Genomic DNA, 27873 nt, shown 5'->3' on the forward strand with positions numbered 1-27873 from the left:
ACTCAAGTGTTCATAACACGGTGCTAAATATGTGTCTAAGTCTATTCCTGCTCAGGCTTTTACTGAAGCACCATTTAAGAATTGTTTGGCAAAAAAAGAGCTAGATGCTTTGACCTAAGTTTCTAAATTTACCGTTTGACTGTATATTTTTCTTTAAATGTGCTGTGACTCAGACATGCATTCACTTGCAATCTGTGTACGCAGCGAATAGCTGTACACATTTGGTCCGACCAGCCCTGTTTGCTCTCTGTGTAAAACAGAAGAGGACACCGTATTTGAAACAAACCTGAGCGTGAAGATAGAGTACTAAGTAACTCAAATGCAAACAAATCGAGCGTTCTCACCCTGAAGTCAGCAGGAACCAGTTGATTTTCCTCACTAAACCTCTGCAAACGAGCTAAGAGGGAAGAGGAAAGCATCTCCTTTTGGGAGGCCAAAGTGGGGCTTTCAGTCTGATAAATTCAGACCTGCACAGGACCCACCTTGCCTCACCAGGTCACCCCGGTTCTCCCTCCCCAACGCCGGCATGCTCCAGCAGTCTCCGAGTCCCCTCTCCCGGCTCTTGGGAAGGAGGGGAGAAGTTTGCTATGGGGAGAAAGAGTCTATAGCTTACCAGCTGTGTGAACAAACTCAGACTTATTTGGCTTCTGTGAACTGGGCTAAATCAATGAAACATCAGAGCTCAAACTTGACGCTTTATTTCCTTCAGTCTGAGGTTCTGCTCGCTATAAACGTGATCTGGAGCAGCATGTGTGAGACTGTGAAGCAAAAAAGAAATGAAAACAGAATGTGATTGTACGTGAGATCAGTTCCATGCTGATGTGATAATACGTTCAAAATTCTCATTTCTGTAGAAAGCTGACCACAGGCACTTCATCAATCAGTATTTCGATTTGTAATGTGTTCCGTATGGTTCTCTGTCATTACTTAATGGGGAACATCCCCTCTGAAAACATCTGACTCGGAGCTCTGCATCGAGAGCTGCTCATGTTTCAACCACGTTTCCCAGAAACTGAACACTCAGCAACATATTCATTTTAGTGACAGCCACCACTAATGAGAAACAGCCATGCGTTCATTGAATCTTTTACAACCCAAAGAATTTTATATTAACAACAACAACAACAAAAATCTCAGGTTCACGTGCATGACAACTGAATCTCTAGAATGTCAATTTTAACATCCTAAAGCTCATACCGAATCGGTGTTTGTACTTCTCCTTTCTTACATCTTATAGTTTCTCTCCCTATTTTTCATCTCTAGTTAGGCCAGTTGTTCTGGCATGTGTTCTGCATATCAGAAACAGGAAGCCGGGGCATGAATTGGAGGGTTTATCAGAAGCTGAGATCTAGTGGGGGGGGAAAAAAAAAAAAAAAAAAAAAAAAAAAAATCAGTAAGTCCATCAGAAGTAAAAGGCTCACACAATGGTGAGTGACTGCATTAGATCAGAAAGGCCTAAAGAAAGCAATTAGAAAAGCTGAGGCATTTTATTGGAGAGCTGAATTATTTTCCTGCATCAGTTTTCTTCGCTCAGAACATCAGGGGATTACTAATCACAAACCTTCTTGTTGGAATTTTTTTCCTTTGGTTGGTTTTACGATACAGAGGAGCAACTATCCAAGATTTTGAATTGCCAATATATGACACACAAAAAATTTACCAGACCTGCAAGGCACGCAAGTTGTGAAGAAACTAAAATTTTAGACTGCATGAAAACAACCACTGTTCCAGAAGACTGGAGGTAGCAAGCACTGTACCTTTATTTAGAAGGAAAAACTACTGGTTATTCAGGGCATTACTTTGAAATGGTCATTAAAAGCAAAATAATAAAACAGCTGGATGTTCAGTATGCCACGGAGTCTAATCAGCAGGATTTCTGCAGAGAAAACCTGCGTCTCACTAATCTGCTAAGAATTATTTAAATCTACCAACAACATACTGACAAAGGATAATTTATTTTCATAATGAACCTGACAGAGACAAAGCAGGGTACCAGGCAAGACAGAGCTATGGTAAGAATGAGAGTGGCGACTCTCCCAGCCCGTGGGCCAGATGGCTTACTCCCTTACTCCCAGGGACTTCAGCAGGATTAGTTCCAGGAATAAACACTCAGAAATGGAAGGAAGGGGTTTACAACCACTTAAATTTATGTTATGATCTTCAACAAGGCAACATATAAAGAATTTCTAAAAAAAAAAATTTAAAGAGTATTTTCATTAATAGTATTTTGCCAGCTAATTAAGACAAGGTCAGAGTTGAAAAGTCAACTCATATACTAAGTTCAAAGCATGATTAATTAGCATTTCTCATTTTTTTAAAACACACTTCACAAGAGCGTATTAGGTTTCATCGCATTAAGAAAGTTTACATTTGCCTCCTAAACCCACTGCTTTTAAGACTATGGTCCCTCCAGAACATCAGTTTAGCTTGAATGGCTCATACTTTTCATCCTCACTACAGAAACCAATGATGTTCTTGGCTGTTGGTAAAAGAAGAAAGAAATTGAATCCTAAACTCACAAGTGACAAAAATGCCCTCTAACTTTTGTTAGGTTACTTACCAGATTCCAATGGAAGAGACAGAAACTCCATCCGCTGGGGTGGTCATCACCGAAAATACGTGGTGTGAGAAGCTGAGTCTCTGAAAAAGCCTGTCTAAGGCACGGGCTGGGATAAGTGGGATCAGAAAGTTTTGAGCAATTTGAAGTACAATAGAAAACAAAGTTAGAAATTAAAAAGCCTACTATCTGAAGCAAAGCATTTGACATAGAAGATGAGGGAAATACTGTTACCAGAAATTAAGAGAAAGTAGCTAATTCAGAGAAAGGGGTTAAACAGAGGCTAAATAATTTTGCGCAGAATTTGCAGGTTTACATAAAGAACAGTCACTGAACTTCAAGACATGACAGGTATCATTTTACAGAAGGAAAAAATGGCAGATGATGTTAAAAAAAAAAAAAAAAAAAAGACTAATAGGTTTGTTGATAGATTTCTGGAAGCAAAGCCAAGGCAACAGGAACGTAAATGTTGCAATGCCTAAGGAAAGCACGCAGCAGCACCCCAAGCCCAAGCTCTAAGCACCAAGGGCAGGTGTCAGCACAGGCAGCCCTGGCAGGGAGAGGAGGGGAGGGAAGCAGTGGGGCACCTGTTAAGTATTAGGCTAGTCAGGTAACTAGCTTGCAGGTGCAAAGAATAAGGTTGAAACGATGTTTTCTCAAAACAAGAAGCTGATTGGAAGCACAGCTGAAAATGACTTTTAGCGTGTGCCTGACTACATTGCTTATCACTCAGACCATTCTCTTGACCTTTGAGTTGACTTCATTCAGAAAGTGCGTACGTGTACTTTGTTGAACTCGGTCTTCTTTGTTTCATCTCCTCCTTAGCTGTCACAGAATGGCTTTTCCACCTGGTAAAGTGCTTGTAGGCTTTGTGCGTGCCTTGTACCTGGGGGTTGTTCCGGTGTGTTTCCCAAAGATGTCATCAGAGGGAAACTTCAACAACTACAGGTGTTTGGGAGTATTTCCTTCTAAGCACTTGCATGTTTATCCCTGAAAAAACACGTTATGCTGGATCTGACGGTGGCTAAATTTTTAACTGAAACTTTCAGAGATGTTCCATTTTCCCCAATATGTTAAAGCTATCAGGGATGCATCTACCACATTTCAGCTGTTTGGATCCCAAAAAGTGTTGCAGTGGCAGCAAAAAGACTGCTGCTACCAACGTCCCACCTGACCTGGTGCAAACGTAAAGATTATCCCAATCCTCCTGCGGTAATAAGGAGCAAGGTAGAGGTGTTGGGTCATGCATATGCGCAGTGCTTCTCTGTCTGAGAGAAATGAATCAAACTTCAGAATACAAAAAGTTTGTAAAAGTGGGATGAATTGTGAATTATTTTACTTACATTAATAATTGTCTAGCTAGATTGCTCAGATATAATCCAGTTCCCATTTCTTTTGAGAGAATTATAAAGGCTACGTACATGTATGTATGAGTTTCTAAATAACAGCACCGGTAAACGGTAATCCCCTGGTAAAAAAAATGCGCAAAACGTTATTTGCTTTTCTTTGGATTACTGCATTGATGATAAATGTAACATAGGCAGTAAACAGATTGAGAAGGCCAAACTCTGGCTAGTTGCTAATGGGCACAATTCCAGAAAACTAAACTTTGGGTATTCCACCTGTCCAAAACTGGCTTCCTGATGCTAGTAGAAGGTACAGTCCAGGACTTTATTTGTTGCAGGGAAAGCTGCAAGCCTGGGTGTTGGCGTAGGTAGGCACGCTGATTCAACCAACACGAGTGGCAACAACATCAGGCTCAAATTTGGAAAAACAGACTTCAGGGTGGTTGTTTTTTTTTTTTTTTTGAAAGGGATTTAAGGCTCCTTAATACAGATGGAGAAGAAGTGCTTAGAAACACTGCGTTTTCAGGTTTATGCTGAAGTGAATGGGGGCTCGCCCTGCTCCTTCTGGACTTAACTGTGTCCCAGAGAGAAACTGGGACCTTACTGAGGGACCGAGGATAAATGAGTAGAAAGAAGTCTTTATAATGCCATGAATAAGCACTTACCCCTGTTCCGTTCAGTAGTTTACACCTCGTGCTCAGCCTGTTGATGGGGGGAGACACAGTGGTGTTCCCACTGCGCTCCATCTGCCAGGTACCTGCAGGGCAACCAGCCCTGGGCTCCTGCTGGGCTACCACGGGCTTCCCATTGCTGATAACTAATTATTTATAACGAACAAGTGCTGTCACTGTGTTCCCATTACTAATAACTACTTATTAGGATTATTGTTGTTACTACTATGCTAGCAGTAGGCTAAATCCCAAGCTCCCAACTCAGTTTTTATTCACACAGAATTATTCTCAGTAGGTAAAACCTGACTTTGGCGTGATTATTTGGTCAGCGTTACTCTCCCTTTTCCAGAGCTATATGGCTACACCATTTATCGTTTACCACCAGCAATAAACTTACCTAGTTATTTTGCAAGAACAGATGAGCTGCCACTCTCGTCCTCCACTCTGAGAGTAGGGAAAGTCATTTCTAACCAGATTATTGTTTTGTTTTGTTTTGTTTTGTTTTGTTTTGTTATTTAAGAGTCAGAGAGAGGGTGACTCATGTTTCTGTTTGCAATTCAGCAGCTGCCTCCTACTGTCCCCCTGAATCATCAGCTTGGATAAAGCATTACTGCCGTGGTCTTCATCATTTGTAGAAAGGGCATAATTAACCGACCCTTCATTTCATAGCCTTATAAAACATTCTTGCACAATTGGGCTAGACGGCTTTTGTTTGGAAGGGACGCAGTGAAATCTGAGAATTGGATTGTGAGAGGAATTTGCAGCGTCAAAAGAAATTTAATCACAATTATTCTTTTCACTTCTTTTGGCACTGACTTAAGAACTTGCTTTGATACGAGGTTCGTATAGGAAAGAAGAATGGTCATTTTAAAGGGATCTTTCTGCTGCCAGAGACAAACATTTGAAATAACTGGAATCTTTGACATGTCAGCCTCTTGAGTTTTCTTAACTTTCACTTAATGTAGAATTTGCTCTTAATTCTGGCAGATCAGTATATAACTGCTGTGCAGAAGATTAATAGTGACATAAAAAGTAGAGATACCGACTGTGAAGAATTTGAAAACTTTGAAACGGAAAGCTTCGAAAATTATTTGATACAAAGATTCAAGTCACAGGTGACTCTTGTCACAGTCTAATTTTCTATGGTATCACCAATAAGGAATCCCTATAAATGGTTGCTGATGACACAGATGAACCAAAGCATCTGAAGTGCAGGTTCAGGTCCCACACGGGAGACTAAAGAATATCATTTTGACCCCCTTTTCATTGAGTGTGTTAAGAACAACCTCCTAAACACTTTTGGGTCCTATCCTAAGCTAAACTTTTTGGATGCAGTTTTGAGCGCATAAAGCGGTTTCAGGACTTAGTAAAGGCACCCTGATTTCCAATACTTTAAATGTTTACTGTGGGGATCTGAGACTTACACCCCATTGTTAAGCCTGACCTCTAGCATGCCCTGATGTTCAGCCTCCTTCGGTATCTTTGAGAGGGAATTTATGCCATGCTGCTTGTCATGTGTGACTAACATAGCAATGCGGTCGATTTTCAGCTCTCGTTTTGTGCCCTCCGCATAAGAAGGGTTCTACAACAACAGTTATTAGTGACAAAAATAATAATCACCACCCCGATTTATGTTATTAGTTACGTGGAATTACAAGACATTATTTAACATCATATCTGCCCGTGAAAATTGTGTCCCCCCAAAATACAAATTATTTTTAGTGCTTAAGGAAGGCTGCAAAGCAACAATTAAAAAATGCCATATTTATTAGGATTAGCACACTTAAAAGGAATACACAAAGCTTCATCAATCTTATATTGCTTATGCAATATGCAAACGCTTCTTTTATAAAAAATATGTGACTTTATATTAACAACCATTTTACTGTGTAAAAGCAGATGTCACTATCGAAGAGCAATTATTGAATCTATTCCTCAAAATATGAAAAAAAGAAAATCTTAAATGGGTAAAATACAGAGAAATGTCTTCTTGGCTATCACTGTTCTACTGATTAGACACTAATTCCAGAGTACATAAAAATTTATGCTTGCTGTAATTTCACAATGTGTTATATAAATATATCAGTTACATAAGTATACTAATAGCTATTTCTAATTTAATGTTATCCCTCCATAGGCACTGAAAGCAGAAAAATGTACAGATCTCTATTCCTGCTTATAGAGGTCAGTATAAGATAACCAAGTTGTGATGAAAAGCACAATTGTACTTGATCAACATAACATCTTTTAATATTTAGGCAGCTCAGTACTTCTGATGCCTTTCATCGTTCTGTTCTCTGTTTTTAAAATACTTAAGTATTTAAAAAATGTGATATTAAGTGCTTCAGTTAGACTGGTGTCACCTAATAAGCTTTATTAGATTTCAAAACACTGCTTTTCATATCTCTTTAATCATTCCCTGGGTACAACATATATATGAATAATTCATTACAGACAAATAAAGTAAATAATTTCCTGAGATGTTGCATATTTATTCAGGACTCAAGATGCCTTCCTTTAACAACAGTAAGTTTATTTCACTGAATTTGAGTCAGGGAAGTTAATGCACAAAAATCAGCGTTTTCCGCAGCAGCCCGTGGATGGTGTTTAGCTGAAGGCACAGCTGTTTGAACAGCTCTTTGTGCGGGTTACCAGGGAATGCCCACAGAAAGCCTGTTTGTGTGCTTTACGGGGAGAACTGGGGGGGAGGGCTTCTTTATATGCACTGAAATGTATTTTCTACTCATGTTGTACAATGTCCTTCCAAGTTTTGAATCTCCTGGCACATTTTTATGCTCCCTGTTGACCTCATCATCATCATATAAAACATGACTTGAAGAAAGAGAAAACAGGTGGAGGCTCAATTTTAGTGCTTCCCATTCTGCCCTCACTGCTTCTTCCCACCCGGCTGCCCTCCTTCTCCGCCTCCCTCCCCCACTCCAGTTACCCAACAAAAAGCAACAAGTGAAAAACTAACCAAGGAAATGTTTCACAAAAAAAATTCCATGGCACCCTCTGCCCAACACACACACACAAAAGGCAGCCTTAGTAATAACCACAACCACCCAGCAAATCCAAAAAAGCCTACATAATGAACGTACGAAAGTGTGAACTGCTAAACTGTGTTATTCAGTTAGTTCTTGGCAGAACAATTTTAGCATAAATAGGTTTGACATTTGATTAGAAGTAGACACTTTTTCTTTCTTTTTCTTCCTCTTTTTTTCTTTCTCTTTTTCTTTCTCCTTTTTTCTTTCTCTTTCTTCTTTTTCTTACTGAAAATGAATTATATTCAGAGCACACTTGGAGCATAGATAAACGAGAGCCAACATATTTTTAACTTGATTACATTCTGAAGTGATGTATAGAGGCGCATAGCTACAGTAAGTGATTCCATGGAGAGAAAGGGGGAGGGAAGGGGGGAGGGAGGGAGGGAGGGAGGGAGGGAAGGGAAAGCCCTCCGCGGATATGATAAGGAAAGCTGGGATGAATTGTGGGCTCTGTTCTCTGTTATCCAAGGGTGGCTAGCTGCTGCTGCACTAAAGGCCTTTATTCCCTGCCTGTGGGAAAGTGGTGGGCGAAGGCTGCGTTCTCAGTTACACTGCACATGCAGATTTTAATTAGCTGGATTAAAAACAAGACCGTATCATGTCCTTTAGCAGTATTCTATCTAGAAACAAAAGATTTTCTTTCCTGGCTTCTGCAAGCAGCACAGTACAGCATTAATAAAAAAAAGGTCATGGCAGTTCAAGATGAAAGGTCACACATGATAGAAACTCTATGTGAGGGGGACATCATGTTTATCTCTGTGATAAAGGAGCTCTGTCCAGGCAGGTCAGCGCAACGTGCCTCGGCAAGAGGAAAATATAAACATATGGGGTGGATAGATGGTGGAGTGGGGAGTTTGGCAAAGCACATTCAGTTGTGAAAGTAGAGAGGGGGAAAAAAAAAAAAGAGAGAGAATTGTTAGAGAGAGAATATAAGCTGAAAGGATCCAGCTTTAAAAAAGCTAAACAGGCTGAAAAAGACCCTGAGATGAAGGCTGGGGTGATGGCTGCAGAGCACAGCTCAGAGCCTGTGTAGTGTGAATAAGCATCAAGCCTGTGGTGATACTCCCTGCCAGCAGGCAGGGCGGACCAGCTTGGGCCACTGGGCTACATCCTCACACACCACAGGCCATTCACCTGTGGGCAGAGCCTGCACACTTCTGCCATGAAAAGACTATGGAGATGTTCCTCCCTTGGTCAAGCTGCCAGCCTCTGTCTAATTCCAGAGGATCCCCAAACTGAGGGCTTGGGCTGAGATTGGGATTTTGATGTTTTATTGGGGCCACTTCAAATATTGTGTTGGGGGTTTGTGTGTTGGGGTTTTTTGTGTTGTTTTCCTTTTTTTTTTTTTTTCTAGATGGAGAGCCAGGCTTTTCTCCAGTGAAGACCAAAGGAATCTCTATGTACTTCGAGAGGAGGGTTAGCAGCTCTCTAACCCACAGCCTTCAAAGCTTTGCCTTGGAACGCACTGAGCACTTTCAACACAACCATTATCAGTGGGAGGGAGATGCAAGTTCTCCTTGGCTTCTCGCAAGATCAGACTGCAAAAATAAACACATTACGGCCTTGCAAACCTTACCTGATGCAATGGTCTCAATTGGTGTGAGTAGAGCCACTGTCATATGCAAGCATCCATGGGAGAGTGCTTCAGGCTTGAGGGGCAACACAGAAGGGGAAGGAAAAGGCAGGCAAAGGTAGATTAGGTCAAATATTCCTCCTCTGCTTTGACATACTTCCTGCTTTTTGAAGTCCAGCTCAGAAAAAAATGATCAATTTCTATGTAAATCATTCTGGGCAACAATTCTATTCTTTTCTTCGTAACATTTTCATTAAATAAGAAGTCCAGCTCAGAAAAAAATGATCAATTTCCATGTAAATCGTTCTGGGCAACAATTCTATTCTGTTCTTCATAACATTTTCATTAAATAAGATTTGCACAGCCCGGGACAGGTATGACTATGTACATGTCGGGCTTCATAGCCTCTTTTATGAGACTGGTCCATGAATAGGTCAATTAAGAAACAAAGAGGCTTTTTAATCTAAAAGAAACATTGAGCAAAAGCACACAATCAAGTTCTCATAGTCCAGCAAGGTGCTGCACATCAAATGACCACATTAATTAACAGCACACCCTCAGCTTGTAGCAAACCTGAGGCAAAAAATGCGTTAGCTTAAATGTCGTTGAAATCAGTACTGGTCAGCTTCAGTAATTCAATCATATGTCTGAGCTCTAAGAAAAGTAAAGGCTAGTGCTAGAAACCAAAAACCTTCTGGATAAAACAATACAGTTTTTCATTTCGAGCAGCAAGTCAGTATAGTGGTTACTTATCAAACCGATAACGCAGTGATTAAAACGTCCCAATTCTGCTGCTGCTGCCACGATCATTGGAAAATCATGGTTTAATTCACTACATGTAGGTCATTTTCTGTAATCTCAGCAAGACAGCAGGGCCTAATATAATCATTTTGTATGATGAGCCTTTTAAACCTACTTGGCCTTCACTGCCGTTTTATCTTTAGAATAGAGAAAAAATTACAGCATGAATTGCCCGATTCTTATTTGTATTGCTGCAGGCAGATGTATAACATAGTACTGTGAAAGACAGTGTTATGTGGCTTAACTGGGGTACCAGATGCACGGAGTTAGTCCTAGAAACAGAGAGCACCAGCTCCCCAAACTATCTCAGCCACCCCTGTAGGACACTTCAGGCTTATCCAAGCCCACCCCCGGTGCTCTGATTGTGACATCTTCCTATAGGGGTGAAGGCACTCCTGTCCATTTTGCAGGGTTTAAAATAAATTCCCTTCCCAGACTCGTGAACAAAGTTGCCACAGAAATCAAAGGGAGTTTTATGCTCACATCAGTTTAGCGTGCTTCTGTGACCTCGAGCACCTGGTCTGTTTGTATCTCAACACCTCACAGCTTTTTACCCTTTTATCCAAATGGGCTGCTGAGTCATAGAAGATCTTAGTTACCTGCTCAAAGCCACAGGAGATCCTCCATTATGGAAGAGAGCTGAAGCTGGCTTTTCCAGAGCCTCAGCTTGTGTGATAAAACTCTCGGTAGTTCAAAACGAACAAATTTTGAGCGGGTGACAACCCAATTTTATTACTCTAGGAGATTTTAAAAACACTCATTTCAGTACCCATTTGGTGAACAAAGAGAATGAGAGAAAAAAGAATCCAAATGTGAAGGAGTTGAATAAACTAATTATTATACTTCTCTGTGGCTTCTGGTCACAGAGGCCAATAGGGGTTTTCTGTTGACTCCTGGCAGTGCTACTGAGGTTTCACTCTGACACTAAATAAACTAACCAGGACCAACAAGGCATGGGCCTGAAACTGTCCATACTACTAAATCGGTCCCTGGCATAGTCTTGGCCCAAGCCTCCTTGTGCTCTTCTAGACAATGCCAAAGCACAGCTTGGGTATTAACCTGGGTCAGGGACCATCTCCAACAGGTATTTTGGATGTGGCCACTGTGATTTGGAGGGTAAGAGAGTTTAGCTGAGTGAACGAAAGCTCTTTCATGCCAGTTGGCCTCCAGGAAAAGCCTCTGACTAATTTTATTTAATAGTTTAGATGTAGTCAGTGTGTCCAGGTCTTCCTTTCCTTTCCAGTCTCGCCGAAGCCAGCAATCAGTGCTCAGTCCAAACATTGGCAGTGTGACATGGCATTCAGTAGGGTGACAGGAGTAACATGATTTGACCATAAGCGCAACACAGTTCATTATATTTTAAAGAAAAGCACTGTTTGGGGAGTGGACTGAAGCAGACCTAGAAGTAATAAACAAACCACAACATAAAATGATACAAACAATTGAAGAATGAATGGGCCAATTTGTTTCAATTAATTAGGCGCTAGTTCTCTGTTACTATAAAGCTGCCTACGCAATAAATAAATATATATCTGGATAGTCTTTTTTATAAATACAAACTGACATATTATGCAAATTCCAGGTACGCTGCTAACAACATTAAAAATAGAAACTCTTACTTTAACTATTGCACAAAAAAACGGTAGGTTCTAGATGGAAGAAAACACCACTTTAAACAAAGACCTTCTCGTTTAAAGCAATAATCATCAACATGTGGCTTATACGTAGTATGTGGCAGCTGCAACAACATTCATATCTCAGTGTGCCTGGTCTTAGGCAGAGCAAGGGAAGTGCTGAAAACAGTAGCATTCCTCATGGATCTGCTCCAGATCCCACAGAAGTCAGGGAGAATCTACCCTCCATGCTTGCTTTCACACTCGGGCAGCACAGCTAATGTTGAGCAAATCGACCACAGCTATGTGGCTCTCTCCCAGCAAGCCAGGCGCATAAGAAAAAATTTATATCCCTTCCCTAGAGTCAGGCTTGGGAGGTGGAAAGGGGGGAAGAGACGTAGTGAGGTAGCACTACAGCCACCTGGTTCCTTCAGCAAAATCTCTTGTGCGCTAGCCCTGACATCTATAAAGGCCTTGAAGGCCCCAAGATCTATCGGATAAATAACCATGGTGGAGGTTGTTTTTTAGGGAGACAAGGAGGTATGGGGTTTTTTTATTATTACTCTTAATATGATGTGGCAAAACTTTGTCCCTGCTAGAAATACCCATAACACGATACCAAATCTTTATAACATGAACATAAGTCTTGGGCTCAGCTGGCCTACATGTTCTGGAAAGATCATTAGTTTAAAGTTTCTGCTGCTGGGAACTGAGAAACAATGACATGTCTCAGGAAACAAATCCTTTTCACCGCTTCAGACCATTTTATGGGGAAAGAGAAGGGAGAGAGCTAGCTGATCTCTTCTCCAAAGAACATACCCATTGTGCTGGATAAGAAGATAAGGGCTGGCTCACAAAGAAGATAAGAACCTTCTACAGCTGCCCAGTGACAAACCAGCTGCTAAGGACTGTGAAAGGTGAGCTCTAGCAGTTTAAGAGATACATCAGAGAGACATCAAAAGCACACGTGCTTTTCCATATCTTCAGCGCACATGAGCTGAAGTTCCTAAAGGAGAGGTCCAGCAGGCATAGCTGTATCTACCTAGCAGTGAAGTGGATTGCAAGTTTATCATGTTCAGGTTGCTTAGCTTTCCCACAGTAAAAATATTTTGTGTCAACAGGAGTCAAGCTAAGAACACAGATCCTTGTTCCTTGCTTAGATGCATTCACTCAGATGTATTCCCGTACCTGCTAGGAAGTCAATATGAGGTAAGAATTAGCACAGAAGACCTCCTATGGTGGCGCATGTCAAACTCTGAAGAAACAGTATTCTATTGTGTGCAAACTTAAAATCACACTTGGGAGAGGTGACAGGAGGTAAACTAATTTCCAAGTGGTTTCTAAAATAACTCATTCTCTCTGTTATGTTGGTGGGTTTTTTGTTTTTAAATTTGACAGCATTTTTGAGATTGAATTTCAGGTTGAAGGTGTCTGTTCCAACCAAAAATACATACAAATATGGACTCTGTAAACCTCTAACCTACATATTTGATTTGAAACCCCAGGATTACCTTGGTAAATGACAAATCACTGAAAAAAAAAAACAAAACACCGTAACTGATATTAAATCATAAAAGTAAGGCAACAAATGATAAACCTAAATAATTTCTTGAAAATCTGTTCTCTGTGGATCAAAAATTAACAAACATTTTCTTTAGGGCCTCAGAACCGATAGTACTGTGGCGTGCACAATGCAAACGCTCTTGAATCCCAAAGAGCTGGCACCAGCACTGCTATTGTATAACACAGCTTTAAAACTGCTCTGAAGCAACGCTGTAAATCAGGACTCATTCCACTAAAGTCAATGGATCTAAATGACCGTAAAACTGGTATGAGAGAGAAATCAGGTTGTTAACCTCTAAGTAGAGCTTGCACTTGTCTCACAACCTCTGTTTGGGCAGGCTATATTTTATTCATTCAGAGTGTGAAATGAGAGCCCCAAGCTTGGAAATGAGTATTTGATTGTAGTTGAGCTATACCAGATATAACTTAATTATACTAAACTTCTAGCATAAACTTCCTGGCCCGTATCCAATAACATTGCCTGAATCGGAATGGAGGTGTCTGATGCTAACCTCAAACAGCAACTTGGACTATCTTCTGCCCACACAGTCTAATGATAGGAGAACCCAAAAGCAACTACAGGCTTTGACCTGGAAGTTCCCACAACATTCCCCCAGAAACGCTTAAGTGTGCACCAGGGAAACAAGAGAGATGATTACCTGTCAGATAGTGGCAGTAGATAGTTATAGGATTCTGGTCCTTGCTCTTGGGATAACTTTATATTTTATGTACTGAAAACAGGAAGCTGAGGCCAGGAACCAAAACCTCAGAACATCTAACACCCCCTCTACTTTTTAAAAATGGGCTTTACTTGATGTTTTGTTACTCAGAAGATAATTTTTACCTGAATTCTCAGTGGGCTGAGGTGCATAATATTGACCGTTGGCTGGCTGGAAGAGACTTGTCCCTCAGCATCACTGAGGTTCCTTCGTTGCATAGTAAGATCAAAACACACAGGTATGCAATTTAGGTTGTCTAAACTGCTCTACAGAGGACATTAAGTCCTCTGAATTCACGTCATGTGGCCCTGTGTATCCATGGGCCAGGAGAATAACTCCTCTTTACAGTGGACCTTTAAACTCCATGAAAACATGCTAACGCTCAGTAGCAGTCAGATAGCACACAGGATGTCAGGAGTCCTTTGGAAAGGAAGGGAGAACAACGCAGAGGATGTCATTCTGCCATTTATACATTCACGATGAATACTGAGCACACCTCTGGATCCCCTCACCTCCACAAGGGCACAGCAGAAGGAGGAGAGCTGCAACGGGGTGCAACAAGATTTATTTGACGTGTAGAAAATCTTCTCTATGTGGAGAGTTTAGGTCACAGAGGATTCCTCGGTTTGGAAAGAAGATGACTGATGAGTAGTTGACATAAAATTATGAAAAATAATGAAGAAAGTATACAGGAGAGAATTACTCAGCATTTCTCATAACGTAAAAGCTAGGAAGACACTAGGAAGACGAAGGGACACATCGTTTTGTTTTATACAGCCGCACAATCTTGTAAAGGCCAAAACTATTAAAAACTCAAACAACATACAATTAGATATACTCTTAAAAAAAGAGCCATAGAGGGCTACTAAACTTGGAGATACAGACTTCTTTCTTTGCATGCACTTTGAAGATCTGATCCTTTCACTCCACTTAGAAGAGTTTCTAAAGTCTATATCACCTCATTAAGTTTGCAAAAAAAGCCTTGAATTCACCACTATCCAGATCTGCCACATCCAGATCTGGATTTTAAGATCTTCACTACCGAGAGGCATCTGGAACATATTTAATGATTAGTGTTATTAGCTATACATTATGTGGTAATTTAATACAAATTGGGGAGCGTGTGCAAAAATTGTTCAGAATGCAGCTTCTGATTTCCAGCTACATTGTAATTTTAAGGCATTTATTTATGCTGTTTGGTTTTGGCTCTTGTTTGGGTGGTGGAAAATCATGATAAAAGAGCCATTAAAAAATGTGAGTTTTTGCAGCTCCAGCCTGTAAGCCTCTGTCGCTGCGCGGAGGGGAGGAAGGTGGCAGAAAGGAAAGGGAAGAAGCCCTGGCCTGGGTCAAGTGGGTGCATTTGAAGTGTTCCACTGAGCTTGCACCCTGGCTGCCAGGCCACCCTGGCACCAAGGGCTCTTTCCACCATCTTTCAGTTTCTGTTTTCTCCAGGTGGTAAGGAGCTTTCTGGCTTTCTGCTTTATCACAGAGTAAATCTGGGTTTGGCAGACACAAAAAAAAAAAAAAAAAATGCATTTCACTTTCTCTGGGAAATGTAAACAGCATCCCACCCAGCCAGCCAGCACTACCAGTTAGTGTAACAGCAGAAAAAGCTCAGGTTTGTATGTGATTTTCACCTCCTGAGCAGCACATCCAGCCAGATGAAAAGTAAAATAATTAGTTCGAAAATGTTCATCCATTTATCCCGCTGGCACAAAGACCTTCTTTGTTTTATTTTATGAGGTCTTAAGGATCTCGTTTCCCATTTTTGATTATGTAAAAAAAAAAAAAAAAAAAAAAGAAAGATGCTGCTGTGTAAAAAAGCAGCAAACTCTAAAAGCATTCAGAGAGGGTGCAGTAGTTTTAGCCTTCTGTTTGTGTGATTCCAATAGGTGTATTTAAATGTAAATGCTACCCTTTCACCCTTGAGCCACCTATTCTTGCAACCAGCAGAAAGAGAGCATTCATGGTATAATGTCTTTATGAGGACAGATCTTATACTTAATTTCTCATGTGAATCAAACTCTTTTATAACACATTTTTGTGAGATTAAAAGAACAATATTAGTCTAGTGGCTCAGCAGCCAGATCGCTGCTCTGTCACATGGGAGACGTGGGTTCAAAGGGACGCCAGGCAACTTAGCTGGGAAGTGCATGATTGAAACTGCAGCCACGCAAAGACTCAGTCCTCCACTCTCACAGAATTGTTTAACTTTGCATTATCTGCTTCCACGGGCCAGCCGGAGCCACCCTCCCTCCGGCTCCTTACTGGCAACTGTCTCTGGCTGCTGCTCCCTTACAGCAAGAAGGTCTTGAAACCCCAACTCTTTAAACGATCTACGTTTGCTTGCCTTTGCACGGTGGGGAGGATTTTCAAGAAAGAGAAGGGAGAATTTTTGAACAGGTATTTCCAGACAAAGTCCCTTTGACCTCCCCGTTTCACTCAGTGTCCACGCACTGAATCATAGCGTGTTCAGGTTACCCATGCTTGTGGCCTGTGGATATATCTGAACTGCACAGCTTGCAAGCAGGAGTCACCCGAGACTCTTAGCAGAGGTACGACACAACAATGAGATTGACAGAGTAGCTCAGACCCTGTCAGGTCAGGGTAGAGTCTCGCGGAAGCCTAGGGAGCCCTAAGTGCTCTATATTAAGGGATTTATTTCTGGAGCAGGGAAAGTCTTAATTCATTTTGGCTAAACAAGTTGAAAAGTAAATTAGTTAAGCATAGGCCAAGCAAACGGTTGTATCTTACTTTGCCCCCACTGAATCAAAATAAGGTGTCATGTTTTTTTCAGAATAAATTTTTTGCCTCGGTCTGAAGCATGGCTTCATGAGACATACATCAGACTTCGGCTTCACGCCACCTCCACGCAAGAATGAATATAGTTTGGAGCATGGCTTTAAGACGGCTGCAAGACGGCTGTGTTGTGGACTGGTGTACGTTCAGCACTGTTGATTACTAGAATTATTATTCTTTTTGTGATGCCACTCAGAGGACGCAGTGATAGGGGGTCTTTGTGCAGAGTGACATTCAAATGCTTAACAATATGATATTTTTCTCCTTGGATCTTACAGTCCGAGCACAAGCCACGTTATTTTCTCATTCTTTTCAAGCTGTGTGACGCAAGACACAGAGGTATGCGTACGCCGCAAGTGCAAGCACCGATGTCAGGCAGTCCCACTTACTTCCCTCACTTCCCCTTCCCTTGATACAGAGCAAATGTCTCGTTGTGGCACCAAGCACATGAAAACTGAAGGGAAATAGCCTATTATTTTAGGAGGCGCAGGACCAAGCACCTGGAACAGTGAAATACTTGGAAAGCACTTCTGTAAATGTTTTAGGCTGTAATGTATTAAACAATTAAGAGGTGTTGGTATTTCTGTGCTCGAGGGCATTTAAAACAGGGAAGTCCCCTTTAAAGGCACCACAGTGGAATGTGTACGGTTATGCTCTTTAAAAGAAAAACTACCTCTTTTCTTTTTCCTCCCTTTCAGCAAAAAGTCCCGTTTCAGCCGACTTGCTCTTTCAGCAGAGGAAATGAAGCCAGATTATTTTAAAGCTATTTTAAACAGTTAACTCCTCAAAAAAAAGAGAGAAAAAAAAGTCCAAATAATAGAATTAGTTACCTTGAAAGCTCTACTCAGGTAATTTAGAAAATAGTTTTGCTAATAACCTTAATGCATTGCTTGTATACCCAGGACTGTCAGCACTACAGGTTACTAGAGGTTAATCAGTAAATTGCTGATACCAGCTACAACCAACCCTTAAGAAATCCAGCATCTCTTACGTCTTCGCTTCTATTTTCCTGACAACAATAAATTAGCATCTATACATCAAATTAGCATGAAAGAATAAGAACTTAATACTGACAATTCTTAGCTGAGCACACAGTCAAAATTAAGCGTAGCTAATGAACGCTTAGTTAATTCTTAGAAAGCTTTTAAGCTTTTCTTAGTGCGCTCTAAAGTACGTGAAAGTGAAATGCAAGTTCTTTTAGACAGGTAGACAGAAAGACATGCTCACACACACACAAGCTCCACACATATATAGTCTACATTTACATATATGCATGTAAATAAATTGCAAACATACAAGCTCTAGGAAATTTTATAAGAGAAGCAAGAAAAAAATTACCTACTGGTCTCTATAACGCCAACAAGTGCACAAATTCTCTGGAAAAACTTTAGAATAGTCTATTCTAATATTTTGAAAGGCTATGTTAACAATCATTTCCACCAAAGTATTTTTTCTGACAAAAAAAAAAGACTTAATAGAACCTAAAAATTATTAACAGTGGAAAATGCCGGCTTCAAGTTGCTTGTAAGAAAACAAATAAAGGAATTGGCAACTTCTGTGCAGTTTTAGCTCCGAAGCAATTATGGCAGGCTTTTGCTTTAATCACTTATCTCAGGGCAGCCCATCAGATTAACAAGAAAAAGAAGAAAAAAAAAAAGTATTAAAACTTAGTGAGTTACTGGAATCTTCTGGAACTGAAAACTATACAGATGGTCAGCAACATATTTGTATAGAAGATGCCCAATTGTTGATGGGTTTCCAACTATTATAGTAGCATAGTAAGAAGGCAGATACTGGGCAGTCAGCACTGAGCAACTGTTGTCACCGAGCCTTCCCCTCTTGGCTACATCCCCACTCGCCCAACGAGCAGTTTTGGTCTCCCAGAGCAGAGACAAAGGTTGCTTTGGAGAAGCTGGGAAGCCTAAGAACACCATGTAGATTTAGGACTGGATAGGAGGTATTGTGCGGAGGCCATGCCCATTACTCATCCGCTGGCAACGGGCTCTCTTCCTTTTGTCTGGAAAGACGGTAAACTTTCAATGCCATCTGAAAACAGAAGGCCTTTCACGGAGTGCAAGAACTCTGCCATCTCAATCATGTGAAAATATTGTAAACACTTTCCCAGCCCCCATTCAGCTGTCCGAAAAGCAGAGCTAGAAAACACCAAACAAAATAGGAAGGAAAGAAAAGGGTGTGCGTTGCGCACTTTGTTTTAATTTATATTTTTGACTCTGAATAGGAATTTTGCTTGGAATTTTCTTTTTTTCCTTAATGTTAGTGAACAGGGTTAAGTAGCTATTATGGAAAAAAGGCAGTTAAAGGCCTATTCTATGTCTTCTTTGCAGGGGGGGGAGGGGGGAAGTTCAGTGCCCAGCAGTTTCTCACCAGCAGAGCTTCTCTCATGTTTCTTTACAGCCTCTGAAAGAGTGGATTTCAAATGTGCTACAGGACTTGGATTTCTCTTTTGGTGCTTAGGTTGGCCCACCCCTATGAACTTTTCCCAGGAGGGTCTTCTCTCCAAACATTTAAACAACACGACTGTTGTATTACTGACATATCTTAACATATACAATAAAGTGTACAGAGTGGGAAGTGGTTCACAAAGAAGAATATATTCAGAGAACACCTGCATGTGTGTGTACATATATGTTTACACGTCTGTCAAAAATACAACACACGCAAAAGTATACATGTCATTTGCACAAAATCCTTAAACTACTCATTTTGTCTGATGATACCTTCTATATAGGTATCTATTGTGCTGCTGCAATATACCGTTAACTCTGGACAGTTGTTTTTATAGGTAATTTCAGTGCATCATGTAGTTATAGAAAAGTGACGTAGTTCCTTGCTGAAACAGATGTGCTCATTCTCCTGAAGGCAGGGACAACTTGAAATTTCACAGTAACTTTGACCCATGGTAACATATCAGCACCCCAATTCTTCTCTATATGAAGTACGAGGTTTTCATTTAGGCTGGTCAACTTAACACTGGAGAAGGGCGAAGAAAAATAACTATGCTGGCAGGAAATACACTTTGTTCCCTTATGGAGAAATCTTGCTCTAGAACAAGATTTTCTGGTCCAGTTTGGTCTCTGATCCAATTCTGAACAGAGCAGGAGGAGGTAAAGCTGGAAGTCTTCCTGTTGCCTCAGAGGCAAACCCTCTGCTCCTGGCCAAGGAAAGGGTCAGCTGTGACTTCCAGAGGGATGTACCACTGCTATCCTGGAGATTATTTCTTATGAATATTCAACAAATGGCATGCACTGATGGAAGTCAGTCCCCAACACGCCAGTGAGAACTGGCTGCTATAAGAGCACACCATATAGAGGGGAGGCTCTTCTACCCAATTTCCCCTCACTGTACTGTGGATGAAGACAGTTTGCTGACTGAAAGGAGGCTATTGTTTAAGCAGAGGGATATGAGTTTGTACACTAGTTTTGCTCTCCAAGGAAAGAGTAAATGTAAAAACGCAAATCAAGGGATGCATGAGCCCACGTACATTCAAGCACTCTTGGTGATCTGTTCCCCATTGGGAATATCCAGCTAGGCTGTCCCCTGACATCCCTTTGTATGCAGGAGTCCATGTGCACAAAAGGCAGGTAGATCTGGGGGTTCACTGTGTTCTTGGATGTTCCTCAGACCTCTCTTGAGGTTTATTTTGGTACACTCAATTGGCATCTTAGGACTTTCTGCTGTGGCTTCCACCCTACAAGAGGAAAGACTATGCCCTTCCCTGTGTTAGAGGTGCACTCCTATATGGTGGTGAAACCGGCAGCTACCCAATAATCTGACATTCCTGTTACTGATTTAAGTAGAATTCAAGTATCGTAACACACAAAAATGCATGAGAAGTTATTACGAAGTAGTGCTAGATGTGGCACATTAAGAGGGCAGGTTCTCCTCGCCATCTCTCAGTATACACATTATGCATCGGTATGGCCTATTTAAGAGTTTTAAAGTTCAGAACTTGAATTCCGTACCCCTGAAAAATGCGTGTATATTATTATCCTTAGATAGTCACTTAGTCTTTCTATACACACAGCGAGAACACCCAAGCGTAGGTTAGACTGTGAGGAAAAATAGTTGCCAATAACTGAAGTAAGGACTGATAAACTGACCGATGCTTTAAATTCACAAATGCGTTCCTTGGGACTGCCTTGCATATGCTATCTCAATACTTCCCTCCTCCCCTCTCAATTTTATAAAAAGAAGCTGCAATAAATTAGAATTCTAAGAGACTCCAAATAAAAACCTTCACTAAAATTGAAAACAAGACATGGACATAGAAGCATATGGAAGGTTTATGAGAGCAGAGGGGAAAAAAAAAAAGATCCCGAGGCAATAAAAAACCTGTCCCACTCTTTCTTGGGCTTTACAAACCAATAGTTACAAGAGACAGATAAAGTAGTTTGCTGTACGATATATTACTGGTACATCTTCCAGCAAAGACCCATTATAGCTTTCTTATTCATTCCGCTGATGCAAGGCAGCCCAGTAAGAACTACTCTTAAGATCCATTTTCTGACTTTCTGTATAAAATACTTCAAAGTTATACATGGAAATGAGATACCTTTCTGCTTTGATCCTTAGTGTAAGGGTAACCAAGCAGAAGTGGCTTCCTGGCCTTTCATACAGTTTTCCTTGGAACTAAACACTGGACCCTCTGAATTCTGTAACTAGCATTTTAAGTGTTTTAGGGGATAAAGGAATTTTTGTTTAATTTATATTTTCATCTTTGTTCCAAACCTCAAAGTGATTGATTCTGGTCACTATATACAGAGTTTTACTACTTTTTTTTTTTTTTTTTTTTCCCCTCCGCCATTTCTCCCATCCTCACCACTACCCTCTTACAGAATGGTGTGGGTAGGGATTTTGTTTAGCTAAATGACAGAGTGGCTATTAAGGATTGTCTTGCTTTGTTTTTAAATACAATACTCCACATTCCAGACATTTCTACCAGACACAGTGGTTTGGAACTGAAGAACACTACGAGCGATGAAATTTCGGTCTGGCTCTAAATTATTGCAAAATACTTGAAGAACTTTTAGATTTTTCCTCTCTAAGATCACCCAAACTTGGGGGCTAAGCCATGGGGATATTTGTATGACCTCTGAGGTTAGAAGTGACAATCCTGTAGTATGTTTTGTTCTATGAGAATAAATGTAGGTTCTGTGCTGAGTTCTCAAATAAGGCTTATGAACTGCTAACTTCCATTTATAGAGGACACAAATGCTACCAACCAGTGACAGAGAATATTATATAGGCTTAGAAGTATACTGATTTTACATTCCTGCTAAACTTACCCAATGTGAAATGGTTAATAGCGGCAGCCATTCTGTTATCATTGCTTCTGATACCCAGTTAAAAATGAATTCAAAGTGTGTGCAATGAGTGGCAAGGATTGCTCATCGTGCTCCATCCCTCAGCTGCCAAAAGCAAACAAATTCTGAAAAGAAGGTGAGAAAACAAAGGTGAAGACATCCCATATCAGAGTGGGGGAAGAGTATTTACAGAACAGACATGCTCATGGTCTGAGGAGATGGCGTTCCTACAGAGAAGTTGCTACAAAGGCTCTGTGCTCATAAGATTCACTCCAGCTTGGAAACAAGAATGTACATAAACAGCATAGAGAGAAACACCTAAAGGGACCTGATGTTTTGCATCTTCCTTTAAATATAACATTGCTGAAACTCAGGAGACCTCTCCTGAGAGGGCTATGACTTAATCAAACACCATGGAAATGTAATATTTCCAAAGGAAAACCAAACACAAACAAACAATATTGTGACACACAATTCATTAAGAGCTCTAGTTTGCATGGTGTCTTACAAAAGTTGAGAAGAATGAATATTCTTGGGTCTTCTATCATTAGATAGAACAGCAAAGAGAAAAGAGCTCTTCAGACTTTGAACTGGATCGTGCCTGACTTCTATTTTATTAGTTTTGAATGTCCCTTGATTTCTTTTCTTTTCCTATTTTGGCCCCAATCCCTGGTTCCACATGTGCAGTCCCACTGACTTATTCAAGACATTCTCCTCAGGTATCTGTAGAGATGGTAGAACATCAGAGTTTTCAGATATTGAACACGGTATCCATAATTATTCAAAGACAGGCCATCTGAAAAATTCAGCTATTGAACAAATATGGACTCTTTACACCTCTCTTTATGCCGTAAAGGATGAAGTTACACAGGTTAGCAGGTCAATATTCTACAAGAATTAACTTTAGTTTGATGTTAGGGATTTCAAAGTAATGATAAAATGTTTATTTTCATTTATTATAATAGCTGTAACAAGTTCTGACTTTTTTTCAGAGTCTATTCATAATAGATATTGTTTCACCCTAATTATTTTGCCACCCAAAATGCTCATACCTAAACCCTGTCACAATGAAGAGCACTATAGGGAAGGTCAAGCAGTCCTGTGTGTCTCTTAAGGTCTTCTGTATCACAGTCCAAAGCAAAGATAGGAACCCTTCTGGACCATGGTGCTCAGACAGCCTTCACACCTTTCTACAACAGCGTTAGGTGGCAGTGAGGCCCTTTCCGAGGCGCACAGTTCTCCAGTTCTCCTAGGTAGGAGATAAAGGACCAGCATCCCATTCAGCTCTAAGGAGTCTAAGGAGTCTCCCAAAAGGAGAATGGCTATAAGTTCACCATTGTAGACCTCTCTTACAATTTCCCAAGGCAAACCTTGCCTCTATTACCCCCTCCCCCATCCCCTCCACACAGTTTGTGTTGCCTGCTGCCCCAAACATCTATATAATCTCTCTCCCCCCCCCCCCCCCCCCCCCGTATGAGAGATGTAAAACAAGTCTAAACACAGCTGTCAGGTTCTAAAATCAGCATCAAAGCTCGGTAAGAGCAAGAGGGAAAAACAATATGCTTTGTTAAACAATACTGCCTCAGATCTCAAAGGGTTATACAATGAAAGTAATACCCCCTTTGAGTTCTGTATATGGCAAGCATTACCTAACTTCCTCAGTCAGAACCCCGCTGTTTATGAGGTGATGAGAAAAGAATACAGCTCCTTCTTGTCAGGAGGACATCTCCCCTGCCCTGCAGGAAATTTTTTCGTTATATTTCAAATGTATTGAATCTTCTAGACATTAGAAAAAGCACTGTGAACTCTGGAGCCGTCACCTCTCTTGGTCAGTTCATAGGTTTGCCAAGGTCACAGAAAACACTCTTTTACATCATAAGTGTTACCTTTAGGCTGTTTTATCCCTCCACAGGAACCTGAAAGGTTTTAAACAGATTTATCAAACCAGAAATAGAAATATTTATGTTTGGAAACATTGGTATTTCTAAACATTTCTTATTTCTTTTCTTCCCCACTGATACTGATTCCCAGCCTTTGAGCCATGTGAAGTGGTTCAAAAGTTGCTTCTCAGGAAAAAAGGCTGCCTACTAAATCACCCCCACGCCCCGCACATAGTTAAGGCTTTCTGCTGCACTACTGGTACTACTACTACCACTATGTATCTGTATATATGATGTGTATTTATATGTTTTTGTGTTACATGTGCATTTTCTTCCTATACAACTCAGCGTTTTGGTTTTTTTTTTTTAGTTTTATATGCATCAGTTTAAATGCTTAGTACGAATCCTTATGATGATCCAATATGATCATCTATTTAATGTAAGCTATAGTCACCAGTTTGTTGACACTCTAACCCCAATTTATTTCTTTAAACTACAATAAAGAAGCAGACAGGGACCTTAAAAGCTTTTACTGGAAAGTCCATTTCTTCTCTCAGCCAAGCAGCCAGGAAGAGAAGCTTAGAGCTGACATCAGAGACCTCCAGCACCTGCTCTTCAGAAGTCTGGGGTGAGCCTGGTCCTCTCCAGAGCCTCCCCAAGGCTCTTCCGGGAAGGACCCTAAGTCACTGTGTCGACAGAGAGGCAACAGGTTCAGGAAGAAAAAAGAAAAATATTTTGAATAGCAAAACAAGCTTTAAAAAAAAAAAAAAATCCAAACCTAAACAACCAGGTGAATTGTCCAGCTTTTGGCTCTAAAGGGGCTCCAAGCGGGCGAATCAACCTCAACATTTGCTCATGTACAGCAGGATGGATGCAGCCAGAAATATGTTTGCTAATACTGCTACTCTTCAGCAGGGTGAGGGTCTGCTCTTCTATCACAGCCATGTATGAAACACTTCTTGCTGCCACTCTGTTTCAGTTGACACTTGCTTTTTACCCGATAACAGGGTGTGCAATATCACATACTGCAAGTGTAAGCAAGGAATGGGGGATTCATTAAATGCTGAGCTACTGTTATCATATATTCCCTGGAAATGGGAACGGTTTTGCAAGGATCACAGCATACAGTCCTCATTTCAGATTATGAAAGAAAGGAGGAGAGACAAACTTAAGACTAAACAACATGAACAAGTTTCCTCCTGCAGAGAGGCTACAGTCACAAAAGCATAAGCTGTGCTCTTCCTGCTAGGTTACTCACCGGGAGACAAAGACAATAATCCAGCAGCCCTACTATGTCATTTAGCAATAAAGAGATGGAGACCACCACCTGCCATTCTCCCTCTGGACAGCCCTTGCTGTTTTTCCTCAAATGCACAGGAACCCTTCTTCTGCATGACGGGCACCAGCTTACCACATGGAATCAGCTGGGCCACCCCTGCACCGCGTGGTCTGTTAAAGATGCAGGGGACGGGACATGGTGACAAGAAATGAAGACAACTGAGTTATTCAGCAATAAAGGCAGCTTGATGCTCCTCCACTGTGAAGAGGTGATTCTTCAGAAACAACACAGGAGGAGTGAGAGATATTTTGGGGTCCAGGCAGGAAGAATATTAGTATTTTAGCCAGTCTTCGATAAAACAAAAGCGGAGGAATAAGAGGAAAAAGATCACTTTTCTCGTGGTACAAAGTAACTACTGTATGGTGTCGCATTTCAAAGTCTACCCCAGATGAGCATCCCAGGCCATCAGCCAAATAAGTATTTGAGTATTTCAGAAAGACATACACTTTCCTCAAAATGATTCTTTCTTTTCCATTGTGAAACCCACTCCTTCCACTAGAGAGGGGCTGTGCGGCTATGAGCTCCCTGGGACTGTTTCCCCATCCGTGACATCATGCCACGAGCAGCTTATCTTTGCAAAATGCCTGGAGGTCCACAGAGGGAAAAAGAAAACACACACACCGCCCTTACCTCCACCTCCACCACCTCCTTCTCCTCCTCCTTCTTCTTCTTCTCCTAGTGCTTGGCCAGGCTTGTAGTTCCCAGCCTGGCTTTTGCTGTTATACCCAGTTTGAGCCCAAGCAAATTCCAATCCACTCCTCTTCCTGAGGCTCCCATTTATTTAAACAGGTGGGACCAGAATTTCTGTGCTTCCCAAAGTGCTGTTGCAGCTGAACCAGCTTATAAAGCAATTCTGCCACAGGTATCAATTAAGAACATGCAAAGGGGAATTTCAGGCTGTGAAGGGGCAAGAGCAACACAGCAGCCATTTCTACAGCTTAGGTGCTGGCAAAGTCAAAAGCAACGCCCAACTACTCTGTAACTTTCTTAACTCAAAACACCCTCCAGCCAAAAGACCATTAGTTGGAATTGTTGCATAAACTTAATAACAATCTTTTTTTATTTAAGGCTGTCCCACCATTCTATTATCTGTCATTAATTTTCCATATGTTCCCCTCACCACCGCTCTTAGGCTGGGTTCAGTTTACAGAGTTGGATCAGATTTCTTTACAAGCCAGGACGTTTGCTGGCTTGCTTACTAGCTTCAGGCCAGTTATGTTTGAGTGAGGCCCAAGCAAAACAAGTGAGATCTGGTGACTTTCCAGTGAGCAGGCACCAAATCTGCATGATCTGAAGTTGTTGTTTTTTAAAAGTTTAAAATTTTTAAAGTAGAAGCTCTTTCATTATTTCAGATTATTTTTTTAAACCCAGCTGCTGGCTGATACTTGCTCCAATATTGCAGCATCCCTCTGCTTACTACAAAGCAAAGCTTTTTGCCCAGTTTTCTTCGCACTTACCATAAGGCAAAAATTTCTTGGTTATCTATATTTTTAATCACAGATGGGAAAATGCACCAGTCAATTTGGAAAAAAGAAACTGAGGACATCAATGAACCATTTTTTCCCAGTATTTGTACTAGATAATGAAGTCTAGCGTTTGCAACTCTGTCTCTAAAAACCATTCAGATTTAATGCAAAACCCTCCTCTAGTTCAAATCTGACTTCCAGAAACATTTCTTACCCTGTCACAATCAGTGAGTCAATAAAAAATAATTAAAAGTGAAGTGTCCTTCCATCCAAGCCTTAAAAGTAAAATACTGAATACCTGAATCATCACTGATCCTCTAACTATATCCTGGATTATTTCATTCCTTTTTTTCTCTCTGTTTTTCGCTTTATTATTCTCAGCACATCTGAAATGTATTTTAAATGCTTTGGGACAAGGACTATTATAAATTGCCAAGAATATTTGGGGGCCTTATGGAAATGCTAAAGTAGAATTTCAAAAGTAATTTGACACTGAAGGACCTCCAGACCTTTGAAAATCCCCCATTGTGTGCTCCCCACTGCCTATGCACAGAAACTTAAGGCAGCAGAACCAGCAGCAAACATGTGACGAAATGAAAATACCAGTATTAGATACTGCATTTCGGGTTTAGTCAAGCACAGAGTAGCATGCTAGTAAGCAGTAGTTTGAAAATATGTTAAATGCAAAGGGATTCTCACAAAACTATATGTCTTGTCTGTCCTTAGCTGGTGCAAAGATAATCCCCTGGGTTTGCTTCATAAATTTAAGCACTGTGTTATAGATGTTGTAACAGATGGCATGCAAAAGTTTTAAGAATGCTGCATATAAATGTCATCTTGTCCGTATTGTTATTATTAGTAGCACTTATCAAGGTAACCAAGCACAAGACGCTGTAGAGATGAACTTTTACATAAATATAGATAAATGTTTTGTTCTGGACACAAGCAGTGTTTCGGCCCCACAAGGCTGAAAACTGCAGCTTCTGACTGCTAGGAGTGCACTTGCGTGCCGGTATCCCGAGCTTTGGGAAGTGGAGAATATAGACATTCCAAAGAGGACTGAGCAGGAGCTGCCCAAATTAGCCATTAGGAAATGCGGAGGATATTGGAATTACCTTAAGCCTCTTTGGCATTCAGTCACCTGTCTCAAGGCAGGGATCTCCACCCTCTTCCAC

General features: G+C 40.9%; 1 long non-coding RNA gene across 2 annotated transcripts in view; it reads right to left on the minus strand.

The window, feature by feature from the left end:
- Positions 1–7592: 7592 nt before the first annotated feature.
- LOC309670724 overlaps positions 7593–27873 on the minus strand; it is a 35188-nt gene continuing 14907 nt past the window's right edge. Inside the window, exons 1-3 of one of the 2 annotated variants that reach the window (XR_014269034.1) lie at positions 21996–22124; positions 9198–9270; positions 7593–7846 (exon numbers count right to left, since the gene is read on the minus strand). This is a non-coding gene — a long non-coding RNA (uncharacterized lncRNA). Of the gene's footprint in view, positions 7847–9197; positions 9271–21995; positions 22125–27873 lie in introns of those variants that run through there. The other variant, XR_014269033.1, reaches the window with a different exon arrangement.

Source organism: Vanellus vanellus (genome assembly GCF_965231255.1).
Source record: "Vanellus vanellus genome assembly, chromosome: 3".
Taxonomy (NCBI): Eukaryota; Metazoa; Chordata; class Aves; order Charadriiformes; family Charadriidae; genus Vanellus; species Vanellus vanellus.